Below are 26,712 nucleotides of genomic sequence, written 5' to 3' on the forward strand. Positions count from 1 at the left end.
AATTACCTTGGTTGCCTCCCACCACCAGGAATCAAATTCCCAGATAGCTAACAATTCCCTCCTTAACAAGGGCCAAAAATATATCCTCTCCCCCATCAGAGAGGTTGTCCCTGATTCAGGCATGAAAGAGGACTCCATCTGAAGGGATAGGGCATATATAGCTTCCCACAGTTGCACCCACAGACAATTGCTTATCTTAGCCCTTCCTCCAGCTACCATCTCAGAAGATGCTTCCTTTTCTGCCCCCACTGACCAGAGAACGCCCCACTCCCATTGAGATTACAGTGGTTGCATTTCCAACAGAAGTGCCACTCTTAACTGAGAGAGTACCCCTGGAATGAGTTAAACAACTCTCTCTCACAGAGTTATCCTATTTTTCAAAGAACAGTGGCACATTTACATGGTTTAATTTCAATCCAATTTTTAAAAATTTTGACACCATGATGCTAAATTGACCTAAAGTTCTTCTTTTCGTTCTGTTAGCTCTTTGCCATCCTCCTTGTAAGAATGGTGGCCACTGTGTGAGAAACAATGTGTGCACCTGTCCTGAGGGTTATGCTGGAAGAAGGTGTCAGAAAAGTAAGCTATATCATTTCCCCTTTTTTCCCCAAACATCTTCTGCTTCAGAAATCTGTTTTTGTTGAGACATGCATGTTAAATAGAACATTTAACTTGTATTAATGCTCTAATCTTCAATTTTTATACTATGGCACGTATATCAGTAACCTATGTACAAAAGAGAGCATCCCATTTCCGAAGCTTCACTTGCACTCAGTGCCAATAGCTTAATGAAAATACCATTATGTCAAGCAAACCTTAGGAGTAAGAGTGTTTTGCTGGAGTCCTATCTCTAAATTTAAATGAAGCTAGATTGAGTCGTACAGTCAGTATTCTGAGATGACTTAATTATTTTTCATTAAATTTACTGCAAGAGAAAATTACAGCCAAAGCCATAACAGCTGATTGGGATCCCTAAAAATGTCAAAACACCATTCCTTCTACCTTAATTAATACTGTTGGTTAATAATGCTTTTTGCTTTTCCTTTTGTTCCTATCACTTTCAAATCCCTCTTCAACTCCACACAGCTATTCATGTTTGAGGCTTTTATTCTTAAGGGGTAATTTGTTATTTTGGCATTTTTACTGATTCTACTGCACTTTCCAGCATCTGTCATCCAGGGAGCTTAAGGTAGGTAGGTGAAAACTTATTTTTTCCCTCTTAACCAGGTTGAAATTTGCAAAATGAGAGCTGTGAAAACAACTGCTTTTGGCAGGAAGAACTTGTAAATTTTCAGAGCACTTTATTTTTCACACACATGGAGACAAAAAGCCAGTGAAAAATTCCTTCCAGCAACAACAACTCTCTCAGTCCCCATACTGCAGCTTTCCTTCCCTTCAGCTGAAAGAATAGTGATGCTCCGTTGCTGCCTGGCTGCAAAATACACAATTGAATAGTCTATTCTGGCAAGAACAAGCTGGAGGGAAGATCTAGGGGGAGGGGAACCTTATGTTCAGCATCTTGTTTTTGAGGTCAGAGTACATTAGAAAAGTGCTGTTTCTAGCTTAAAGTACGCTACCATTTCTCAAGACAGATCGGCAGAAAAACAGTGGATAATGATTGCAGCTTTAGGGAAGCCTTTTCCTAAGTCATCTAACTGCTACCAACCCACACAATAGTTTCTTTCTACTTAAGCTCTTTTCAAGAAGCGTACAAAGTTTTGCTGCCCACCTGGGTAGCCACTAACTAGTGTTACAAAATTTTCAGAGACTATCAAAATATTTGTCCCCCATTTAAGCCAAGTAAAATGTATTCATCCATTCTACTCCAGTAACCAGCAATTAACTGTCTGTTTTATTTGGCTTACTATCCTATGAGATTGAATTAGGACATTTATTGTCTATGAGGAATACAGAGATAAGTACAAGGAATTATTTCCGTATCTACATGCTGCTGAATGGTCACTGATTGCTAATGGGATTCACATTTGGTGTGTTGGTTTTTTTTTCCTGTTTAGACAGGACTGCACATCATTTTATAAATTTGTTATTCATAATAGTTCGACAAAGTGGTGTTGCAAACACAGATGGATCTATGGGTTGTTCACACATTCTTTGTAGCGAGTATTCAACCATTTGAGCCATCTGACTGATCACTTAAGAAACCTGTTATGCTTGCTGTTCCCTGACTGAATGTCCTAACTGTCAAAAGCTGGAGAAATAAGCCCCAACCACCTGACTAAAGGACTTTTAGACTCCAGGCTATGACGAGATGACAGCAGTGAGCTCCTGGACCCTTGTCCACAGGGGTGAAAGTAATATTAAATTCTTAACAGTACAGGGGCCGGGCCTGGGGCAGAAGGGGCGAGGCTGGTGGTTAGCCTCCCCCCAGCCAGCACATCCACACTCCCTGGCCCCTGGGGCTCCCACAGTGTTTTAAAAGGGCCTGGCAGTGACTGGAATCCTGGGCCCTTTTAAATCGCCGGTACTGGGGCAGCTGCCCCTTTTGCCCCCTCTTCCCCCATTGGTGGCCTGGGGGTGGGGGGCAAAAGGAGCAATGACATTAAAGCACTGTGGAAGCACTTTAACGTTGTTACCCCTTTTGCCTCCTCCATTGACGGCCCTGCCGGTAATGGCAGCACTTTAACATGGGCTGCATACGGGCTGGTACCAGCTTCTTACTAGTATGCTGAACCGGACCACTTTCACCCCTGCCTCCCCCCACAAAGAATCATCTGCTGGGGTGGTTTTGTTGGGAGGCCCCCACTGCAACAGGTTTCAGATTTAAGATGCATGGAGGCAGTTAATACCTTTGGGGAGACAGTGTAGCCCAGTGGGCAGAGCAGTTGACTAGAACTCAGGAGATCTGGGGTCAGTTCCTGGCTCTGCCACCCCATAGCCTGCTGGGTGATCTCAGTTTCCCCATCTGTAAAATGAAGATAATGTTACTGACCTGTTTTGAGATCTAAAGATGAAAAGCACTATATGAGAGCTAAATATTATAACTACTGGAGCTATTGTTTCAGATTGCCTGTACATTCAGGCAGACATCCCTACAGTCATACACAGAATACATGTCCTAGTTTTCCTTTCCAGCTATGAGGGCTAGCAGTATTTGTAATATTAAATGAAAAGTGAGATTTGATCATCGCATGATTCCAGGAGATGTTGCTCCTGTGGCTAGGTTGCCTATTGTTCTGTTGCTTTAATCTAGTGCTGATTACACCCTTTATTCTTGGAGTGTTTAAGAGTCTTATTTTGGGAGAACTTCTGTCATTTCAGTGACTCGAAGTGGCTATTTAACTGGAGGTGGTGTATGGGAAGGTGGGACTAAGAATATGGAGGGCGGTTGAACAGAAAAGAGAAAGATCACATTACAAAAGTTACACACTATCGTAGATAAATGTTTGGTGGGGAGGGTTTTCTAAGGCTTTGGCAGGCTTTTCTGTTTGCTTCTGAGATGAGGATATAATCCATCTGTGCCCTAGGTGAGGATTTATTATTTCTTTCAGGATTTATTTCTTGCTATAGTAATTGCACAGAGCCAGTGGATATCCTCACACAAAGAACGAGGGGAAAGAAATACTATATGGCAATAGAAAGGCTGTAATAAGTTACTAGAAAATAAGTTAATTGAGGGGTTAGTGATGTAACAATTCCCAATTGCAGACTATCAAGACCTACATATGTGTCAGTTTGAAGTCAGTTGTGCAAGGTGAGAGAATTGCCTGCTTGCTAGCTTAAATGCCATCAGTTCTTTTGGAATATGTGAGAACACATTGATTGGTGCTAAGATAGTTCAACCAAAATTAAGAATTATGACATCACCAGAATTTCTAAAAGAAAACCATCCATTGGATATCATGCTATCAGGTCCTTTTAATTATGCCTTACAGCCTTAATATAAACTCTTCCAGGCTTATAATGTGTTTTCTCCCAAGTTCTCAGAGTAGGTCTATTCCGAGGACCTTATTCTTTCTCTTACACTAGTGCTAATCAGGAAGTGTTCCATTAAAATTACACCAGTGCCACACTAATATGAAAAGGATATCCTATCCTTAGTCTGTGTGTAGTGAGTAACTACCTGGGATATTTTAGGAGGAAATATTATTTGTATCAGTTGAAACATGTCAGTGTCCAGCAAGATGAATATACAGTAGGCTTCTAAATCAAATTATTTAAATGACAGCTTGAAGAAGTTCCCTGCTGATTAGATAACCACCGTCTCCCAAATGAACAAACTCTAAAGCTGGCAGCGAAGATGTTCATTAACCCAGTGTACCATTATTACCAAGATGCTGAAAAATTGCCACTGAAATTTTAAATTAAACGGTCAAAATATAAATGGAAGATAAGAGAAAGCTGCAAAAAGGCTCAACCCTAAAACAAATTAAATGGGCTGGAATGTAAATTAAATTGCTTCATTTCCCCTTCTTCTGCCTTTCCCTTTTCTGGTGCTCACTAAAGCTCCCCTCACACACACACGCTTCATAACTGAAAGAAGCTGGGGAAGTCAGTATTCTTGTGATGTAATCAAGGGTCTTGCTGGTCTGCAGAGAAGAAAGCTTGGAGGCAAAGATGAAAATGTGTCCAAACAGTGTTGTGTTGAGAACACTTTCCCTCTGGGCACCTCCACACCCTGTTTTTGCTGTTTTGGGGCATTTTTCCTTTTTTTGTCAATATTTCAGGTGAAGGACTGAGAAGGAAGTGGCCTTATTTATTGCTGGCAGCTTCAAATTTTCTGTAAAAGGGGGCAATGAGAGGAGAGGGAACATAGCAGCTGATCAGAGTGGACATATTTGCAAATTGAATGCAAGTTTATTTATGGCTTGAATAGTTACCTAATTTATTATTTCACTTCCTGAGTGCTGCACCCTTGCATTTCTAAACGACTCTGCCTGACAGTTACCATTTTGTTAAATAGAAAGGATGCACCATGCCTCCATCATTCCGACTTTTTCTTTCTTGTTTCCTTAATTTAAAAAGAAAGACATTCAAGTTGCAAGTGTGTATTTGTTCTTTGTCTAAGCAGACAACAGCTATGTAAATCACACAGTTCTGATTGGCTGAAAACTGAAATACAGGGATTTGCACCTGTGTTTACTGACAACCGCAGAGTGATTATGCAAACCAGACACCCACAAACAGACTGAGGAAATGTCAGACCTGACAATAAAATGTACAGTTATGCATCAGTAACTGTAGCAACTTTGTATTCTCACTGGAAGAGAATTCCATTCTGTACGATCAGTCTTACTCACTATAAAGAGGCAAACACTGGCAGTTCCTTTAAATAAAATATCTTTCGTGATCAGCTTTACATCAAACAAACTTACAGCTGCTTCAGTAATAAAGAAAAGCAACTCATGATTTGTTCTATTTCCCTTTAAGGAAAGTGCCAAGTAAAAACAATCCTGGAACTTCACTTCCTTCCTGGGGGCTTTAAACACACTATTCATACTGACATCTTACTGAAATTAACAGTAATAAAAATGTTGTAGAATTCCAGATATTTATTACCTATGTTTTGGATTGCTTACTTTAAAAATAATGCTAACATGATTAAAACCAATAAAAGGCTTGATCCTCTATTTTTTCTTTAAAGAGAGATTTCCATTTATCATTTTTAAGCTACCTTCTAATTCACTTCTGGCATTTTCCTTTCTGAACGAAAGAAAGGACACAGCTCCCTCTGGAGCTCATCAGCAAGCAAAGATCATCTGAGAACACCACAACATTCTTCCACCCCTACCCTGGGAACTCCCAACAAATTAGCAACCCGAACTCTAATCTCTCTCTTAGCAGTACATCATGTTGCCACTTGTCAAATCTAGGTAGCTGGTTGGACAGACAGGTTTTAAAAAAATATAGAGACACCCCAAAAGTCTGGTAGAAAAATTGGGGCTCAACTCTGCAAATCCATAACCACATGAGTCATCACACTGAAGTTGGGTCTTTGCACGTTTGGGTCCCAGTCTTTGTAGACAACTTTTTTTTCACTCTAATAGTTCCTGCAGGCAGGATTTATTGTCAAAACACTGCATACAACATAATATAACTCAGTGTTATTCTTCCAACTTTGCTTTCCTTCCCTCCTGATACCAAGAAGATGTTCCTTGTCTGAGAGCTAGAGGCAAACTAATTTGGAAATATGAACTTCTGGGTTTGTGAAATAGCCTTTTGTGAACCACTGTAATATTGTGCAAATCACTCATTTACCTTATCCCATCCTTTCCACATGGGCTTCTGTAAATGGGAGCCCTATAGATTGTAGAAGCAGGTAGTTTACCAAATTATACCTGCAGCATGTCATTTTTTTTTTTTGACAATTTGTAATATATTGTCAGGAATATCTCCATTCATTAGGCACAACCGACTGAACACTGTGTCACTGGGACAGAGGAAAAGGAAATGGGGGGCTCGGTTGTGACTCCTCCTTCATGCCTATGCAGGAGAGTAAATTAGCATAAGGGGACTCCCTTGTCCCAGATACTCATATCATTGGTCACAGCACAAGAGGGAGAACAATCTCTGCAGTGCTGCTAGGAGGGAGGAGAACAATCATTGCCACTAATGTGGGTGGAAGGGATGGGAATGTGGGTGGAGAGGATCATTGCCACTGATGTGGGTGGAGGGGAGCCAGATATAGGATTCCTCAGAGCAAAGAAGAGAACTGGGACCAATTTGCATCTGTAGTTCACAATCTTATTCCTGTCTTCTCTTGGGGCAGCAATACTATGTGCTGCCCCTTATTCACGGTGTGTGGCAAAGCCCTTACTAAAAGGTGACATTTTGTTCTCAGATGTACAGATGTGGTGGTTTACATTGACTTTAATAGGAATTCTGAGCATCTACAAGAGGAAGCTGTCCCTTAATCTGTATACATCAATGTGTGCAAGAATCCTCCTGGGTAGGAGTTAAAGCATATACTGAATAATAGGTCAAAAGTCCTTACTCAGTGTTTACTCATTCTACAGGAAAAACATCCACTGACTTGTAGATGAATTTTACTTGAGTGAGGACTCCAGAATTTGATCCAATGTTTGCAAATAAAATCAGCAAACCCGATTGCCTAAACAGGACAGCGTCTGCACTCTGCTTTCTCTTTGAAGGCTATGATCAGCTTTAATTATCAGCTGTCACCAGTTACCACATAGCTCTTTCTAACCAAGCGCATTTATTATTAAAGTGAAAGCATAACAGAGAAAACATATTAAAGACAATAAAAGTTCCTATACTCATGCTGTACCTACCAGAGGTCAAAATTGCCTGTATTTTCTCTTTCTTTGCACAGGAGAAAATAAATTAAGTTGCAGCAAGCATCAGCAAAGGCTTAGCCCACTCACAGCAATGAAAACATGTCTAACTGACTGGTCATAATGTACGCACAAAAGCTGCAAAACCAATCAACAGAGGAAAACATAAATGTATAGGAGAATCTTCTGTCACCTCTTATTCATGCATGACAAGAAAGCTGCTGAACAAAACAAATTATATACACATTTCTACAATGCCTCAATGACTTAATGAAATATAAAGTCTACAATGAAGGGAAATTTTCTCCAAACCTAAGACTTATCACAAAATGGGAATAAAAGCTGTGCAGAGAATACACCTTGATATTCCACATATGCATTGAAAGGCTGCAAAGTCAGAATAAGTATCACTGTATTCTACTTAAGATACAGTGATGCAATGACACTGAAGTCAATGCAATTTGCAACAGTGTAAGTATGATTTTTTTGCCCATAACCTCTATCATTCCAGTAGGAGCTGCCAACAATCAATTTAAAATCAATAGATATATAATTTACACATGTGCATCTGCATGTACACACACTATGTATACAGTGCCTTTCGTTCTGCAGGATCACGTAACATAACATAACCTATATACATATAGACAGCCCATTACCACGGAAACGAAAATTCCTTGAGGGAAACTGCCAGCTGGTAAGCAGACAATTAGTATACTGAAGAATAAGGGACATGGAATGTTAGGGGGAAATCCCCTACCCGTATTAAAATGACCATGGGATCATTAATATCCAGGCAGAGCACACAAGACCTAGGTGTAAGTTTTCATTCAAGAGCTTTGCACATAGTAAGCTATCTGGAAATCAACTTGTCTGTCTCAGAAGGAGACTGCTAGAGACAGAGCATTGTCAGCCTTGCCAGATAACAAACTACAATTACTGAGCTGAGAACATTGACAAATATGCAACAGGCTTTCAATACATTATATATTGACATGAATGCTCATTTCTCTTTCTGGTCCAGGTTTCCACTGCATCACCTTGGTCATTCAGTATCTCATTATCTCTCCTATTTTTAATAACCTGGTGTTGTAGATCAGGATGGTTTCCTAGTTAAATATCTCTAAAATTATCTGTCAATATATTTGGATATGTTCCAGAACTACAGGCATAATACAATTAAAGGAAAGCTCCAGGGTCATACAGCTGTTCATTCACTTTACATTTTTCTAATCCATAGTGTTTGTATTTCAAATAATCATTTATATAGCACAGATCAGTGTGGCTCTAGCACCAGCTAGGTGTAACACATCACCACAGCTGTGTAGAAAGATGAGGATATTATGGATGCAAACAACTGTCACCACACCCATCCCAATTACATTTGCAGCTGCTTCTGTGTCTTGTAGCAATTTGTTCTCCTGGAGTGCATCCGTTAGAGCTCTCCACAAGATTATTTTCACTATACAGAAAGATAATTTATTGAGAAAGTGGTTAGCAGCTCTGTCAGGAAGACATGCAAGGCTAGAACAAGCGATGCGTAGTCCTCACAAGGGTTTGATTTCGATGAGCATCCAAGAGTTTGGATGCTCGTCTGAATGGTATGACCATGTTGGGTCCATAAAAGGAAATCTTTATGCCACAAGAATTGTGTGGTTTTACATTCGTATTGTGGCCCCACCATACCAAGGTAGAACTGAGTTTGTTTTTTTTACATTATTTAGGCATAAAATTATTTATCTTATTTACAAAGCCAAATCCATGTGCATAAAAAAGCTTAGCCACACATACATCTAAAACTTAAGACTTGTGGAAAACTAGGGCTATGCTACCCTTCAGAGGAATATAGAGACAAAAGTCCTCAGTCCCAAATCCATAACATGTTCTTGAGGGCTGTTTGCATTGAGACCTTCATAGAGACAGATATATTGTTATATCTGTCTACCTAGTGATCTGCTGAGCATCAGCTGGTATATCCACTAAAGGGAACAATGACACTTTTACCTGAACTGGACTTCAGTTCGGTCAGGACAGTAAATCCAAAATAATGACACGATGGCCAAAACACATCAGTTTTGGCAGATTCAAAGGCAAAAATGGCATGCAACCAGCTCAAGGCTGTATTTGGAGTAAGGAAGCATCCAGCCAAGGCTTTCCTCACTGAAATCAGGAAAATGCTTCATTTGGACAGCTCAGCTGAGGGAGACTTATCTAGAGAGACTATGAGCCAGATCCTCAACTGGTCAATGGAGCCATTCCAACTTACCCCAACCAAGATTTGGCCCTTCAATTCCCCTCATAGAGAAAAGGACAGTGTTATTTCTGTGAAATTCAAGGTGGCACCACTAAGATATTCTTGTTACCAGAACAGACACTCTCTCCAGTTTTTCTAGTAATAGGCAATGCATGTGATACTCATACCCAAAGAACTCAAAGTTCCAGTTTTAACATTGATCCCCATGACATTCAGATATGTTGGTGTTATTTCCCCACACACACACTTGAGTTCTTTGCTTCCATCTGCATTTCTTGACAAGACTAGTCTGAGACATTAGAGTTATTTTTGAAGCTGTCCCACACTATGTAGTCTTACTGGCATGCCTCTTCTGTTCTCACTCCTTGTTTTTGCAGATGCTGTAGCAAATCAAGATAAAAACTAAGCAGAAATGGGGAAACACATTAAAATCACAGGTGCAAGAGGCTACATTGTGACCAGTCAAGCCCTCTGCTCCTCAAAATAATAGAAAAGTAACCAGAAAGATAAAACTGCACTAAGAGTTCCTAAAGAAGCCACCTGAAAACCAAATTGACAGTTTTAAGGAACTGTCATTGTTTGCAGATTTATAAACCATGTTTTTTTTAAAAAAGCAGATTTATGACTCTGATTTAAAGGAATTATTTTAAGTGTGCATCTCATAATGGGTGTTGTCCAGCCCCCTTACCACTTACATTCATTCTTCTGTAAGCATCACCCGTAAGATATATCCTGACACATTTGCTTGGCCTTCCAGAATAGACATTATTGCTTGGGATTACTTTCTGCCTTCCATCTAGAAGTGGGATGTATCATTCAGGTCAATTTTCTCAGCCTCTGCAGGGCAAAGAAATCCAAAGTTGTCTTGAAAAGTATATCTCCCAGTCAGCACAGCTGGGCAGTGCTCTGTCTCCTTATTACCAACTTGATTCAGGATGAGTGATGACAGTAATTACTGTACAAGAGCTAAATAGGCTCTGCATGATCATTTTCAGGAAAGGCTAGTGCCCAGTCCTTCAGTTGCTGCACTGTTCTCCTAAAACATCCTACATTTAAAGGGCTTGTCATTGTCAAGATTTCAGGGAACTGATTTAATTTAGTCTCTATCATAACTAAACTCCAGTTTAGCTTTACAATCTAGGCTATTTGAGCAATACTGTAGCTTTACAGTCTAGGCTATTTGAGCAATACTGTAATCCATCAGAAGGGGATATAAACAATGAAGGAGATACAAGGTGTAATGGGATGAATGTATCAGAAGTTCTCAACCTGCTGTGTTAGGTTCAGCATGAAGAGTTTTCTGTCTGCTCGTTCACACCTCCAGTCAGATTCTATGGGCAACAATTGATTTCTATTACTAACTTCAAATTGATCAGGAATTTATTAGTTGTTACTGACTAGTACTGTGACTGTTTAAACAGATAGATATTCTGGGTTACTTATATCAGCTGCAGCTGTAGGAAAGCATGTCCTGTGCTTAACTTTGCCTCAGGGCTCCTTTGGCTTTGCATAACAGGAATATTTTGCTTGGTAGTGTTACATTTTAAGGGAGCTGCTATAGAGGTTGAATTTTAAAAAGGGATAATGGAAGTTGTTGGTGGTAAGTATATACAGTCAGCTGGCACTAATGCCACAGGAGAGGAATAGCTGTTACAGAGAAGAGAATTCCTATGTATCATCTTGCTTGTTCTGGCGACCTATGACTATATAGGAAAAAGAATTGTCTATATCAGTGTGATGATGTGAGCATTGTCCATGTCTATGACTTTAATTCCCACGTTTATGTTTCTTGCTCTACTAAAATCACTCTTCACCTGAGATGTTACATGTGATCATCCCTTTTTCCAAACCTGAATCATCAGCTCTTATCTTAACCTTAGTAAACCTAACTTTCCATAAAGAACATGGCAGTGGGGTTTTAGTTCTGATAACAGTGCCCTGCATTGCCAGCAAGTTGTCTGATATCAGACTCTTTATAGGATTTGATAACCTTACTGCGAGGTTTCTGTGCTTCTGCTCTCACAGAAGAGTATGAGAGTTTTCCTATTGACTTCAGTGGGAGCAGGATCAAGCCCGGAGTCTTATTCATTGATTGCCATTTGTCCTGTGTTCAGGATATTGTTATAATACAGGATGTTTTCCTCTAATAGCAATATACCCTTTTTTATTAAAATGAACGAGAAACAGGATGCAGAGTTTCTTGTGACAATTACATTCAGGAGCTTGCACATCTAGGATGGCAATTGTAAAGACTGATTCCTAATGCAAATGTAAAGCCACCAAACCCCACTGTCTGTGGGTCAGTGTGTTAGACCTTTTGTAAGAAAAAAGAAAAACTGAGTCTTTTTAAAGTCATATTAGTGCCCAAGAGGATCAGGATAATTCAGTTTGCTCCCTAGTGCCTGATCATTGATTTAGTTTCCCTATAAAATGCTGTAACTTTTTGGCTTGCTATTTTGAAATTGGCGCTCTTCCACAGAGGCCATGGGGTGGGACGAAGAAAGATCAAAACTAGTTAAAATTAATAAATGTTGAATTCTGCCTAATGGGCATGAAAATAGAATTCTAGTTAAAGTATGTCTACACTACCCGCCAGATCGGCGGGCTGCAATCGATCCAGCAGGGTGCGATTTATCGCGTCTAGTCTAGATGCAATAAATCAAACCCCAGGTGCTCTCCTGTCAACTCTTGTACTCCACCACCGCAAGAGGTACAGGCAGAGTCAATGGGGAGTGACAGCAGTCGACTCACCTCAGTGAAAACACCACAGTGAGTAGGTCTAAGTACGTCGACTTCAGCTATATTATTCACGCAGCTGAAGTTGCATAACGTAGATCAATCCTCCCCCACGCCACCCCACCCCCAGGTAGACCAGGCCTAAGAAAGTTAAGGGAAGGGAAAACGAGGCAGAAGCATCAATGGAAGGGGGAAAAAGGAAAGAAAGTTATCTTCATTTACATACAGATTCCTTGTGAGATTGCTATCAAGGAGAGAGAGAGAGAGGGACGGAGCAAGGGAGGGAGGGAGGGAGAGCACACACATGAACATAAAGTTAGAAGGGCGCTAGCCCTTCAGAATATATTTGGCCCTGAACTTTCAGACTTTACTCAAACCAAACTCCCACTGACTTAATTTACACCTGAACTCCCTTGGATTCCAGCTGTTACCTACATAAGGAGTGGAAGGTCTGGCAGGAGAAAAAAAAACAACTTGAGAGCTTATTGGTGTATTCTCATTGAAAAGTAAGGAAATAGTTATCAATTAATTTTTAAGGAAACCAAAGGAGGTATGTACTGGTATAAAATGTGGACAAATATGGTTATCACCACATAACATCTATGACAAGTAACCTAACCTAGAAACTACCTGCTAGAGTGCAATTCTTGGTATACAGTGAGAAGAAAAAGTAGTTAGTAAATTTTGACAAAGCTCTGCTTAAATGCTTTCTACGATGCTTTTAGTTACCACCCTCTTTCATGGCTTTTTTTTTTTGGAGTGGGTCGGGGAGGGAACTTCAAGGGCCTGTGATGTCTGGAAATTGCATGATGTGACTGTCTGCTGGGGTTCCCAGAATGTGATCCACTGTGACCCTCTCAGCCTCAGCAACACTCCATCTTGTCTGCCTTGCCAGCAAACTCTTCAAGACTCTGCTAGTCCAAACCATGCCTAGCAGGTAACAATGAGTGAACTCCAGTTCATCAGTGACATCCTTTTCTGCTGTGCCCAGCCCCTCTTTCTGTAAAACCCACAAAACCTTATCAAGTTCACTGCTCCTTTAAAGTGACAATACGCAGCAGCTTATTAATGTAACTGGGGTTGACAAACCCTCCACTTCAGTCAAAGTCCTGACTTACTTTATGGTAAAAGTAAAACAAGTTTATTTACAAAAGAACTTAGGTTTAAGTGATACCAAGAGTAAGAAATAAGGATAGAAATGGTTACAAACAAACAAAAGTAAAAATACCCTTCTAAGAATAAAACTCATCTTAAACTAGTCTTTTGTTCAAAGCAATTTTTCTCACCATAGTCTTTCTTCCAGCCTTACTGGTGAGACTTTTTGCTTGGTTTCTTGGACTCCTTAGGTGAAGGATAATTCACAGGTTCACCTTGGCCCATTTTTCATAGTTTAGTGAACCTTTGAAATGTTTTCCTCTGAACCATGTCCCCAGATAAAGTACCTTTCCCCTGCTGGGTGTAGATGCCAGGCTATCTGGTATAAATTCCATGTTGGTTCCTCTCCTACTGGTGATTTTTACAATGCAAATGATCTTCCTGCAATCTCCAATACCCATTGTCTTCGGCTACCCCTGGTTTGATTTACATAGGAGAGAGACTCAAGCGGGCAGAACCACAGTCCTTTGTCTAGGGAGGGCTAATTTATGCCCTGCCTGCCACATATTTTAAGAACATAGATTTCAGCACATATTTGTACTTTTCCATACATCCCCCGTACATGCTCCACACGATAATAATAATGGCCAACATATCACCAGTTTGCATTTGATACTTTTCATGACACCTTTTAGATACAGCTTCTGACAACAGTGAATTAGGTATACTGGACTAGGCAGGCCAGCTGAAACTCACTGCTGGACATCAGTGAGCCTCTTGCCTTCTGGCATAGGGATGCTCTTAGGGTCACATGAGTGCAGACGATCTAACTTTTATAGATGGTCCCAAACCAAACCCTGGATCTCACTGCAGTAAACTTTGAGGGAGCAGTTTAGTATCCAAAATAAAGATTTCGCTCCGTGACCCTCTCTTTGTAGCAAGCTAAATGCCACCAAATTAGATGTGTGTGAAACCTGGAGTTAGATTTTGAGCTCCTGTCTACTAAATTCTAAACCTCTAAAATATTTTATAATTAGATTAATAAGTGACTTAATTATAATAAAGTACGAGAACTTAGGTTACAAGACTGCTACAGGAGAGATGTGAAGCAAACAAAACACACGAACACCAAAGGAATTAAGTTTTTGTTGTCATTGCATCCTGAACTCACCCTGGTTATGACTACCAGTTGCAACACCTGTTGGTATTTTACCAAGAATGCTGACTCACTGTTAGACCTACCCCTTGACTTTCCCCTCCCTCTCAGAATGACCATGGACATGACTGTAGCACAAGACAGAGAGAGTGGAGGGAAAAGCAAAGAGAAGAGCGACAGTTTAAGGGCTTGGTCCCTGGAAGTCCCTACCACTTTCAATTATACCCAGCCAGTAGGTAACCTTGATTCACCTGAGAGCAGATCCCTGTGCTAAAAGATCTGTGCCCTTGGCACAGAGTAATATCAAAGGCTAGGAGGCAACTAAGATCAATGCAGAACCACAAAGAGAAGACTACTAGTATGGTTGCATCTGCAGACAAATGTAAGACAAGTGACTAGGTAAGAAGAGCCATTGAAGCAGTGTGCCCAGTTTAGGGTCCCAGAGACACAGGTAGCATTAGCTTCCCAAACAATCAGAAAATACCAGAGGCAGGCCTGAGAGGAACAGATGGATGTTATCCTTCTATTGCATGATGCATTACTGTGTTTTGGACACTATTTTCTTGTAAACAGTTGCAATATTCTTGCTTGGAAGGTTTTTGCATGACTTCATCCTTGACCAGAGACAGTAAAGGTTCCTGTTCTTTGTAGCAATTTGAGTGGTTTGGTTGTAACCCATTAGATGGCAAGGCTGTGGCACAGGACGTGCCAAAGCACTTACATTCCATTTTGTGGCATCGCATCATTTGCGCAAGATCTCAAAGCATGTTGGTCAGCATATGACCACAGCATTAATATCTAAATCAAACACAGCATTTGCAAAATTCTGTGTGGTAACAGTAGTTTGAAATGCCATGTGATTTAGAGGTTCTAGAGCTCAGCTGAAAAAATGCAGAAAATTAGGAGTTGGAAAACTCCATGATTTTTTTTTAAAAAAAGGGTCAAAATTATACAGTTTATCCTGATTGGCGGCAAGATAAAGATGTGTCTTTATCACATGCATACATTTAGTGAAAAACTAAATATTTGAACTTGTGCAACAATTTTCCCACATTTCAAAACAGATGGGAATACAGCCTTATCTTGTCTTTAGCCTTGATTGATAAAATACTAAAAAGTTTTCATGAAATTATCTGAAGTTAATCTGTTCTCTTCAAGTCCTTTCTGAACCAGATGAATGTCTGAGAACATGTTTTCCAATCAAGAAGTGAAAGCTTTAACAAGAATTTGGCAATCAACAGTAATAAGTGGTACTGGTCTGTCTGCAGCTGCCACAGAAGATTTCTTGTTTGCTTTTTCAAAAATCACTGTAATTAATGCCTCTCTCATTTCTCCATTGAGGCAACTCTTACTGAAAGCTCCTTGAAAGGTTTTTTGCACAATGGAGCTCAGCAAATTTTAAAAGGATTTATAGAAGATAGCAAGCCCCACAGTTTAAGACTTTCACATCCCAATTACTTTTTGTTTTTAATTACAACAACTTAACCTTATGAAATGATGTAAATACTGAAGTAAAGTCTGTCTGAATACGTGCTATCAACCATGCTCCTTATTTAATATGTAACTGCAGGTGTCTGTGATCCCCTGTGCATGAATGGAGGGAACTGTGTAAGCCCAGATGTCTGTGACTGCCCCTCTGGTTGGAGAGCCAAGCAGTGTAATAAACGTAAGTATCTCTGCCTCCCATCAAATACACTATTGTGTAGTACATAGGCCAGTCAGAATGAATTGTCATCATTTTTAATATTAGAAAACAATACAGTGAATAGACCTTGTTTTGCTACTTCAGCATTTTACAAAGAAATACAGTTTTATGTAAAGGGAATACAAAATGACATAAATATTTGATATTTACAAAAAAAAGAAAAAAGAAAGAAAGATGAGGAGAACTAAGGCTCTATCTCATGCAGCTGTCTGTTATGCATATTTTTATGGAAACTGATTTTTATGGTATTAAACTTGAAGTATTAATTTTCGGTCATACCAGCTACACATATTTTGTTATATTTTACAGAGAAATGTCCTATATTTCAAAATACAAGACTATTTAAAGCCTGTAGTAAAACCTTCCAAACTGATATACTTTCAAGGTCATCAGATGCATTGCAGTGCATAATTCTGAGACTGATGTATTCTTATACTAAGCCTACCACATCTCACTGCAGTTTACATAAAAATGCAATTAAAAAAATCACCTTATCTTAAAATGTTTCAGGGAATATTTTCTCTTACATAGTTATTCATTACCATGATGTTGGCAGATAAGCTGAATAAATTTAAGATCAAGATGACACACTGTATGGGAGATGGATTAATGTATTGCCTTTTTCACCCTAGGAGTACCGATGATGGATAAGGCTTGGGAATCAGCACAATGTTAATTTAAGAACTGTTCCTAAAGTGCAATATTGATCATTTCTTCTCAGTGTGTATATATAAAAAAAAAATAAAAAAAAATTCCCCTCTCACCCCTATAGGTGGTATGTGTCTTCCTCAACCTCGGGTCTTCTACCAGAGGCCTGGGAGTTTGAGGGTTCTGCGCAGTATCTTAGCTGTTCCTAGCACTGCACTCTTCTGGACAGAGAGCTCTGATGTTGTTCCTGGGACTGTTGACCACTCACACCAGCTGTAAGGAGTTCCACAGCCCCCAGAGTGCTCCTACCAACCACTGGGACCACTTTGGCCTTCACTTTCCACATCCTCTCTAGTTCCTCTTTCAGACCCTGGTACTTCTCCAAGCTTCTCATATTCCTTCTTCCTGATTTGCTGTCACTTGGCACTGCTAATCTATCAACCGCCGCTGTCTTCTGGTCCTTTGTCTATTACCACGATGTCTGGTTGAAGGCCGGACCTGCCTGTCCATCTGGATCTGGAAGTCCCCACAGAATCTTAGCCCTGCTATTCTCCCACAACCTTCTGTGGAATCTCCCATCTGGTCTTGGAGGTCTAGCCCATACGCTGTGCAGATGTTCCTGTACACAATGCCAGCCACTTGGTTGTCCGTTCAGTGTATGCTGTTCCTGCCTGTATCTTACATCCTGCCACTATGTGTTGGACTGTCTCTGAGGCTCTCTGCACAGTCTGCACCTTGGGTCCTCTCTCGTGTGGTAGACTCCTGCTCAATGGATCTGGTGCTCAGTGCCTGTGCACTGAGGCACTGATCATATATATATTATATATATATATATATTATATATATATATATATATACACACACACACACAAAATCATAATGTATTATATATACTATATATACACACACATACATATTAAATAATCTTAGTGACAAATGTCACTTAAGCTGTGTTATGATATATGGTACACCCATATCAGATGTTCTAAATAAATAGGGTGTGATGTTCATTTACATCACACTCTATTTATAATATCTGATATGGGTGTGCCATATATCATACAGAAAGGAGTACTTTAATTTGTTGGTGCCAGGGTACTTGAGCTAGTTCTTGGTCCTAGTTCGCTTTGAGAGAACTCTCTCTGGAGCAACGTAATAGCACAGAAATTCAAAGTGCTAATTACCTTGTGAAGAAGACTCATTGCATTCTTTGAGATTCCACCATTTTGAAAATAACTATGTGAAGCAATTGCCAGCACGTTACCTCTAAAACAGCTCATGCACGTGAGTATATTCATGGATTTTCTCATTTGCCAGCTTTTCATGTTGCTCTTTTCAGCGGTTTGTCTGCAGAAGTGTCTGAATGGTGGAGAATATATAGGCCCCAATGTCTGTGTGTGCTCTGAAGGATGGATAGGAATGCTGTGCCAGACTTGTAAGTGCTTCTTTAATTAAAACCCTATGATAGCCATCGTTATAAACTGCATATATTTTCCATATATGCAGTGCAGTGAGTAGTCCCTTATTCCATATGTAGAACAATTGTTTTCAGTGGGACTACTTGACTCAATTTAAGGGCTTGTGTGTATGGCAGGGTAATGCAGCCTACAGAAGTGTGATTTCTAAAGAGCACTAACGTGTTGCATGTTAATTGATCGAAGCAGACACTTCTGGTACACACTAGAGGTTCTCTAGTGCACTTTAACATAATACTGTCTGAAACAGCATTATTGTAGTGGACACCAGCAGGGTCTATGTGCAATTACGATACAAACACACGAGTTGCTTTAGAAATCATACCCACCGAAGGGTGAATTATCTCACCATATGGACAAGCCCTGAATAGGGGAGATAGAATTAGGCCTTCATTTACTTGAATGGATACTATTTAAAAAAGTAAGAAAATCTTGACATTTCCAAAATGCCAACATGAAATACTTTGAAAACAATCCCTTAACTATATTTGTAATGCAAACACTGCAGCACTGTGCAAACCAACACACCAGTAGTGTTTCCCTGTGGAGAGGGACTGAACAGTGTGGCCCAAGAGGAAGAACATTGGTTATTTTAAATGTGTCCCTTGGATTCATGCATGTTGCTAACATCACAATGGAAAGGCAGTAAACATTTGGGGATATAAGTAGTCTCACTCCTTCTCTCCTTTTCCACGAGTAGTGCACAATTATGTCTTGCAATCTTTCTGGCCCAGTTACATCTCATCAGTTCCATAATTGTCTCTGAGCCAAACATATATTAGTTCACATTTTTTAATGTTTTAAATTATTTACTAGTCAATGGCTCATACCTAGTTCAGTTCATCCCTTCCCCCATAACCACCACCAAAGACAGATTCTTCACTTGGAAAGACTATCAAGACTCAATATTTGTAGCATTTTCTGCTGCTTTACACAGGTATCCATGTTGCAGAGTCTAGGAGCATTTCTATTTATTTAGTCAGGCCTTTTGAAGGCAGTGACAAACCTGTTTGTTTGACATTCACTCTGTTTTTACTATTTCTTCCAGTGTTCTCACTGCACTGGACAATTTAATTAGCTTTTTGTCCAAAAATAACTGGCTGAAACTTCTAGGTCTCACAGCAAAGCTGAATAATCACTGAGTATGGAATTTTGCTATTTAAAAAAGAAAAGACTATAGTGGGAGAGCATATGTTTGGATCTTAGAGTGTTGCTCTGAATATTCAGTGGTGCAGCAAAGATGAGGCAGTCATATTCTTTACAGATGTTAAGTATAAAAAAAAGTTTTTCCCATGGAAATAACCCAATAAAGTACATCTGGATTTTTGCATTTTGAACACAGTTTTCTTCACTAATATCCAGGAGTCTGTACAAAATTATGTGCATGCCCAATTGTTATGAGCTTCCTGAGGCAGCTCACCTATAAGACTGCCCACTCTGATGGCTGCTGGCACTAACAGGCAGATTAGTGATGGTGGTACTATGGTCTGGGTCCAGTCACAGGTTACCACTCAATCCTTTGTTATTAGACTAGTGTTACTCTAGCCTGCTCCCTATCACCAATCAGCCCACACACATGCTAGGCCAAATCCATCTGTGGTGCAACTCTGTTGAAACTAATTAAATAGTATCAAGGATGCATTTGGCTCTCTATAGCCTCTCCAACACAGAACTGTTTTGATCAAGCCTTTCAAACTCAAACCTGCAGGTCTGCTTCACCCTTGGAGAGCCTGTATACTTTTCTGCTTAGACATACAGGGTTAAATCCTGCTCTTATTGATAGCAAATTTTCAACGGATCCACTCCGTACTTGCACCACTGTAAGCAAGCACAGATTTTCACCCACAGCCTTAAAAGTCAGAGTAACCTTTTCACAGTGTACTGTAAGATAGTTAGTAGCCAGCAGACATACAAGAGCACATTTTTGTAAGTTAATATCACTACATGTTTCCAAACAATTTCAGCTTTATGAAAGACAATTTCCACTCCCCAGGTCACAATTCAGATCATTTTTTGCAGCAACTATCAGCATGTTTGTTTTACCTTTACTCCACTGGACATAAATTTAATTTCTTGGATTGACCAGCTAAACTTCAGTCTGAATTCAGCATTGAGTAAGTCAGTCTGCCACCACCAGAGATGAAAATACAAAACCAGGAGTCATCCATATACAGAAGAACTATAGCCCATATTTCTCCATAAACCTAATGGGCTCATCCACCTGTGGTACCAGAGGGAATGACATCATAGAACCTCACATATGATAGGGAGCCTTCAATGAGCAGTTATCCTCTGGGATTTCTCAGAAAGAATGACTCCACTCCACGACAGCTCCACCTAGTAACTAACAACACTTCACGGTCAATGGTAGTGAAGGGCAGCTGACAAATCTAGAACCACCAGGGCCATCTGATTTTACTCTATCACTGGAAATAAATCACTGACCAACATGGCCAGTGTAGTGTCTGTATCGCAGAGAGGCCTAAACCAAATCGACTGTGGTCAAGGAGAGCTTTAGGATCCAGATGTAGCTACCATGCTATGGAGCTCTCAGTTTCCTCAAACTCGACATTTAAGATATGGAGTTCTTTAGCTTTGGGGCTAATAGTTACTTTAAATAATTAAAAATTATAATGACAATCTCCCTGCTGGCTTTTGCCTGACAAGGTGAACATGGATCTATATTACAAGCTACACCTCAAAGTTCCTCCAGCATTTCAATAAGCACCATTAGCTGAAACACAACTGATGAGGTTCTGTGTTTATCCTCCCCAGTCTCAGTTCTTCTGCATTGAAGATTAGTAGCTCAGTGTAAATATGAATGATTTTTCTCTGCAAAGTATATTGAAAATGCTTCACTGAGAGCAACACTTGACTCTGCAACCAGATGTAAACCTCACAGATTAATCAGGTTGTACATCACATGGAACAGTTGGACTGATTGCCACTTTTGAGATGCTGGAATACAAAGAAACCTTCCTTCGCTACTTGTGCAATTAATAGCAAAGAATTTAGAAACTTTCAATGCTGTAGTATGTTAAACTCAGAATCAGACTTCTGTGACCAGTGTGCTAGCAGCTTCCCTCCACCTGTCACCGACTATCAGCATATTATCAAAACTGACAAGGATAAAGCCTGGGATGAGAACATTTAGGAGACATTGTTTAAATAGTCATGGACAGAGTACAACAGCCCCATTCTACTAGGCTTTAAATAAAGAGGTTGGTTGGCAGACCAGTGTACTTCCCCACTCATCTGTAACTGAAGAGAATAGCTTCTGAGGAAGGATCAATAAAATAGGTTTTTCACTCCAGCAAATAAGGTCTATGGTGGTTTACATATTGCCCCTCATATACAGTGTGATCTTGATGGTATGAGAGATTAACGGTCAGATTTCACACCTTATTGCAAATGCAGGGAAATGATCTTACAAAAGAGTGAAATATTATTCATAGTTAAGGCTGAATCTACCCTGAAATATTTTGTATCTGTCTCCTTCCCCTGACTTTTGATTACACCAGTGCAAAGGTTCCAAAAATTCTATAACAAACTTTAAAAAATATATAAACATATCACTGAGGATGTGGCAGTTTCCATGGTAGCAGTTTCCTACCAATTTTGTTTAAATTTGAGGCCCCCTACTAACCTCCCTCTTCCTGGTTCCTCCCTGCACTCTCCTTTGTGCATGTGTGTGCAAACACACATCCTTCTCTTCAAGCCATTATGGGATCATCAAACCAAAACAACAAAGACTCAAATCCTATAATTTAACCTGCTCTTGCAAATATACGCCCAAATGTAACCCTAAGGAAGTCAGTGGAGTTCCACATAGGCATAGCAGTCTGTCAGAGTGGATCAGATTGTAGGGTTGGGGTATAATTCCAATAAATTATAAAGTAGAAGGTTACACTCATGAAGGATCCTCATTGTTAAAATTCATCCTGGTTATCTGCAGTTCTAAAATTATTGAACACACACTGGTGTCTCATTTGCCCTTCAGAATATCTTCTCTTTATTTGCATGTTACAAGTGTCAAGCTGATAGCCTTATAATTTCCTGAGCATTCTTGTTCTTTCCCTTTCTCTGAATAGTGTCTCAGGCATGCTCGCCTCCAGATTTTCTCTGTAACCATTTCAGTCCTTAAAAAAAAAAAAAAAAAAAAAAAAAAAAAAGATTCTCAGCAAAGACTGTCATTTGCATACAAATTACGGCTACGTTCTTTTAACACTCAGGGATAAATCCCTTATTGTAATGGGCATTTATTGATTATAATTTTAACATAAGCTTGTCTTATTAAACGACTTTCCTTGCTGAGTCTGTACAGGATAATGCACACATAGCCTGTGTCATTTTTAGTATTTAGTGGCTTAGAGTCCCTTGTAAATACATTTATGAAATATTCATTTGGACTTCAGCTATGTTATTATTCTCTCTGATTTCAATTCCAATTGTCTTCTGAATGTTCTAAAAACTTTTTTCCTGCTAACTGAGCTCTTCTTTTTCACAGTACTGAGAGTTGGGGGCGGGGGTGGGGGAGTGAGTTCCATTTCAGAAAAAACAAATTCTAGTTTTTCTTTTTTGGCATTATCTGAGACTCAGAGAAATTAGTCAATGAAAGGCCTGCTAGATCATCTAATCCCTGCCCCTGCCCTTGTAGAATTGTTCACTAGGATACATTTCCTTGTGCTTTGTCTAGTCCAGGGGTCTAGACAACCCTTCAGAAGTGGTGTGCTGAGTCTTCATTTATTCACTCGAATTTAAGGTTTCACATGCTGGTAATACATTTTAATGTTTTTAGAAGGTCTCTTTCTATAAGTCTATACTATATAACTAAACTATTGTTGTATGTAAAGTAAATAAGGTTTTTAAAATGTTTAAGAAGCTTCATTTAAAATTAAATTAAAATGCAGAGCTCCCGGACTGGTGGCCAGGACCCAGGCAATACTGAGTGCCACTGAAAATCAGCTAGCGTGCTGCCTTTGGCCTGCGTGCCATAGGTTGCCTACCCCTGGTCTAGTCTGATTATACGTATCCCAAGTAATGAGGTTTTGTCACTCCCCACTATTCCATAGCCTGTGTTACTAATCACATTACACCTAGTAACACCATAAATAGTTTCTCTTCCTGTGTAAGACAAAAACTCACTGAGTTGTACTAAAGGGAGAGGATAAGGAGCGCAAGGAACCTCTTGCCCTAATTAGCATGCTAACAAGGCAAGATACCAACTCTGTACTCCCCGGAGCACTGGGCTGCGGAGCAGACGTCCACTTCTGACACTCTTCACTCCCAAAGGCATACTAGCTGTGGTTTGAGGGCCTGGCCAGGTCTCTGTGTGCTTATGTTATGCACCGTAACATATGACATAGCAAAGAGCAGGTACTAAGGGTGAATGTACACTGATCTCTTTTGAAGAAGGATGATTCCCCATCACACTATATGGTGTAGCTCTCACTTTAAGAGTAAGAGTTTGCCTTTGGTGTTTATATTTTTCAGTTTAAACATCTATAGATTGCCATCATGTCTCTTTCACCGTTCCACCAACCCCACACATCCTGCCTTAGCCAATCTCTACAAATCTTTTAATCTTTCTTTATAAGGCAAACCCACCAACCCTCAAACCACTTTAGTTGCTGTGACAATACTGTAAATTTGCCAATTTATTTCCAGTGATGGACAGATGGCAACACATTCCAGGCGTTGTTTAAAAAAGCATAAGGATGGGAACCATTATTCAGAAATGTCACCCATCTCCCCCACTGAGCTGCTTATGACAACTCATTGTTTGCAGGTGCACATAATTTTATATCTAAGAATCTGGTATCATGAGCTCCAGAAGTTTCAACTGCGGCTTCAGGTCTGAACTAGCTTTATTCCCTACAAATCAAATTGATTTATGCATATTTGTATACCTAGGCCAAACAATTTTCCATGAAAGCTTTAACATGCTCAGCACTTTTGAAAATCTCACGTGAATGTCTAAATATGGATATTTGGAGCCTAACTAAGTACTAATCTTTAAAACTCTTGGCACTAGACTCTCCAGAATAACAGGTTGGAATTGCAGAAGTATTTACTTTGCTCTTTAACTTTGAGGTAGATACACTTGACTTTCACAATGTCCTGTGCTATAAACATTAGGATGAGATAGTAAAGTGCACTAACTCTGAGAGTTGACTATAAAAAAATGGACTCTCTCACTAAGCTGCTGTGATGAAGGGGATGGTATTACAACCTAGATAGAGGGATATTTTTATTTTGCTTCTGTTTGACAGTGTGTGGTTAATGACTTCCATAGGCCTCTGCCAAACAGAACCATGAAAATACACTTAGAAGTATCCACCAGTTGATTCAAGTCTGATTAGTTTGAAAGCCATTCAGTTCCACTCCCAGTAACTGCTGTGCTAGGACAGAACATTTTGGCAATATTTGATAGAAAATTTAACGCCTGAGATCTAATTAAAATAACATGACATGTTTTCTTCTTGGATTAGTTCCTTATGAAGTGGTTTTCTTCTTCTTTCCTTGCCAAAACAATGTCATAGGAGCACAAGCTGCTAACTAGGATGAGAAACAGGCTAGAAATCAGGGAATTCTTACTTTAAAACAAAGAGGAACAGATTGTTTTATTAGCTGAATATATTTAAATAGGTTGTACTATGAGTGAAGTGATGTGCACTTATAACTTAGTACCAACAATGCTTTTCTAATTTGACTTGTTTTAAACTTAGAATGGGTTGCAAGTAGTTGTTTCAGCAAGAGCTGGAAATTTGTCCTTAAGTCCTGGTTGCCAAAATTATACAATATATAATTTGCTAAATTGTACAATCTTGTTGTTTTTCCCCTTATGATATCCTAGTCTTTGGGATTGTATATTTAAAAAGGTCCTTTTTTGACTTGAGATGGAAGAATGTTAAAGCTGAATTTTTCCTTCTATTGGAACAAGAGAAAAATCATTTTTGGCACAAATTTGACCCCAACCATCACTGTCTACAGTGTATTCTGGATTTGAAAATTAGGTCTTACATTTATTCATTGCCCCACTGTGCTGTAATGATTGTTCCCTTGGCTCTTCCCCCATCATTATTGTAGGATTAGGAGAAAAAGATGATGAGAAATACAAAAGAAAATAAATGTGAAAAATCCTGTGATAAAGAATTCTTAATCCCAGAAGACATTTAGAAATCCCCCCTTCCTCCCACCAGAATTGAGAAGTTGGATCAAAATTCACTGTGTCACAACCTGGGGTTGGAGGGAAGAATAGCCAGAGTATTCCTAATCTAATCATGATTCTTATGACAAAGGTATTTTTAACTAACTTGATCTTTTCTTGTATTTGTAGCTCTTTGTGAGAAGAAGTGTCTACTTGGAAGCAGGTGTATAAGATCAAATGTATGTGCCTGTAGAAGTGGATATACTGGTTTAACCTGTAGAAAGAAGGTAACATGCAAATTCAAAAATACTAAATGAGATTCATTGTAATTTTCTAGGTACATAAAATCCATTAAACTGGTCAGCTGTGGTTTAGGAGAATATGCTGGGCATTCTCTAAAATGCTTTTATTTCATAACCCACTTTGACTTTTCTGTCAATTGTCTGCATGTGTTTATATTCTAATAGATTTCTGTGAGCACAGCAAGAGGTGCCCTTTTGGTGTATCAAGCCAGGATTATCAGGTTTGTTTCAGAACATCACTATAGTTCATGAATGTCCAGTACGATATGCCACTTCACAAACAAAGTGGAACTTTGTTGCAAATCATAGTCAAGAATAATAAAATATTATTCATGCATTTTTCATATGAGTGAACCACAGCACAATAAGTAAGTGTGGGAAGAAAGAGAAGCTACTATAATTGTTTCCATACTGTACATGTTTACAAGAGCCAGGCCATCTACAATACCTCTTAGCCCTATGGGGATCCTCAATAATGCAGGAGAACCCACAAGAGGAGACATACACATACCCCTTTTTAAATTTGAGAGTTTCTTGATCCATTCTGCAAGAATATATAATTAGACTCATAGACTTTAAGATTAGAAGGGACCATCATGATTATCTAGTCTGACCTCCTGAACACAGCAGGCCACAGAACCTCACCCATCCACTCCTGTAATAGACCCCAACCTCTGGCTGAGTTATGAGGTCTTCAAATCATGGTTTAAAGACTTAAAGTTACAGAGAATCCATCATTTACACTAATTTAAACCTGCAAGGGACCAGTGCCCCATGCTGCAGAGGAAGACAAAAACCACCAATTTCTCTGCCAATTGTTGCACTATGATGATGCATTATTCTGGTCAGAAGATAGAAATGTTGTAAATGAAAGGGGCTTAGGTGGCATCTCCTCACCTTTATTATCGAATAGCCTCATTACAGCCCAGCATCCTAAA

At 39.5% G+C, this 26,712-nt stretch overlaps 1 pseudogene; it reads left to right on the forward strand.

Annotated features, from left to right (window-relative positions):
- The window catches only part of LOC116837364 (von Willebrand factor D and EGF domain-containing protein-like), a 276,210-nt pseudogene extending 250,184 nt beyond the window's left edge, over positions 1–26,026 (forward strand).
- The last annotated feature ends 686 nt before the right edge of the window (positions 26,027–26,712 follow it).

This window comes from Chelonoidis abingdonii, chromosome 10 (assembly GCF_003597395.2).
Source record: "Chelonoidis abingdonii isolate Lonesome George chromosome 10, CheloAbing_2.0, whole genome shotgun sequence".
Lineage (NCBI taxonomy): Eukaryota > Metazoa > Chordata > Testudines > Testudinidae > Chelonoidis > Chelonoidis abingdonii.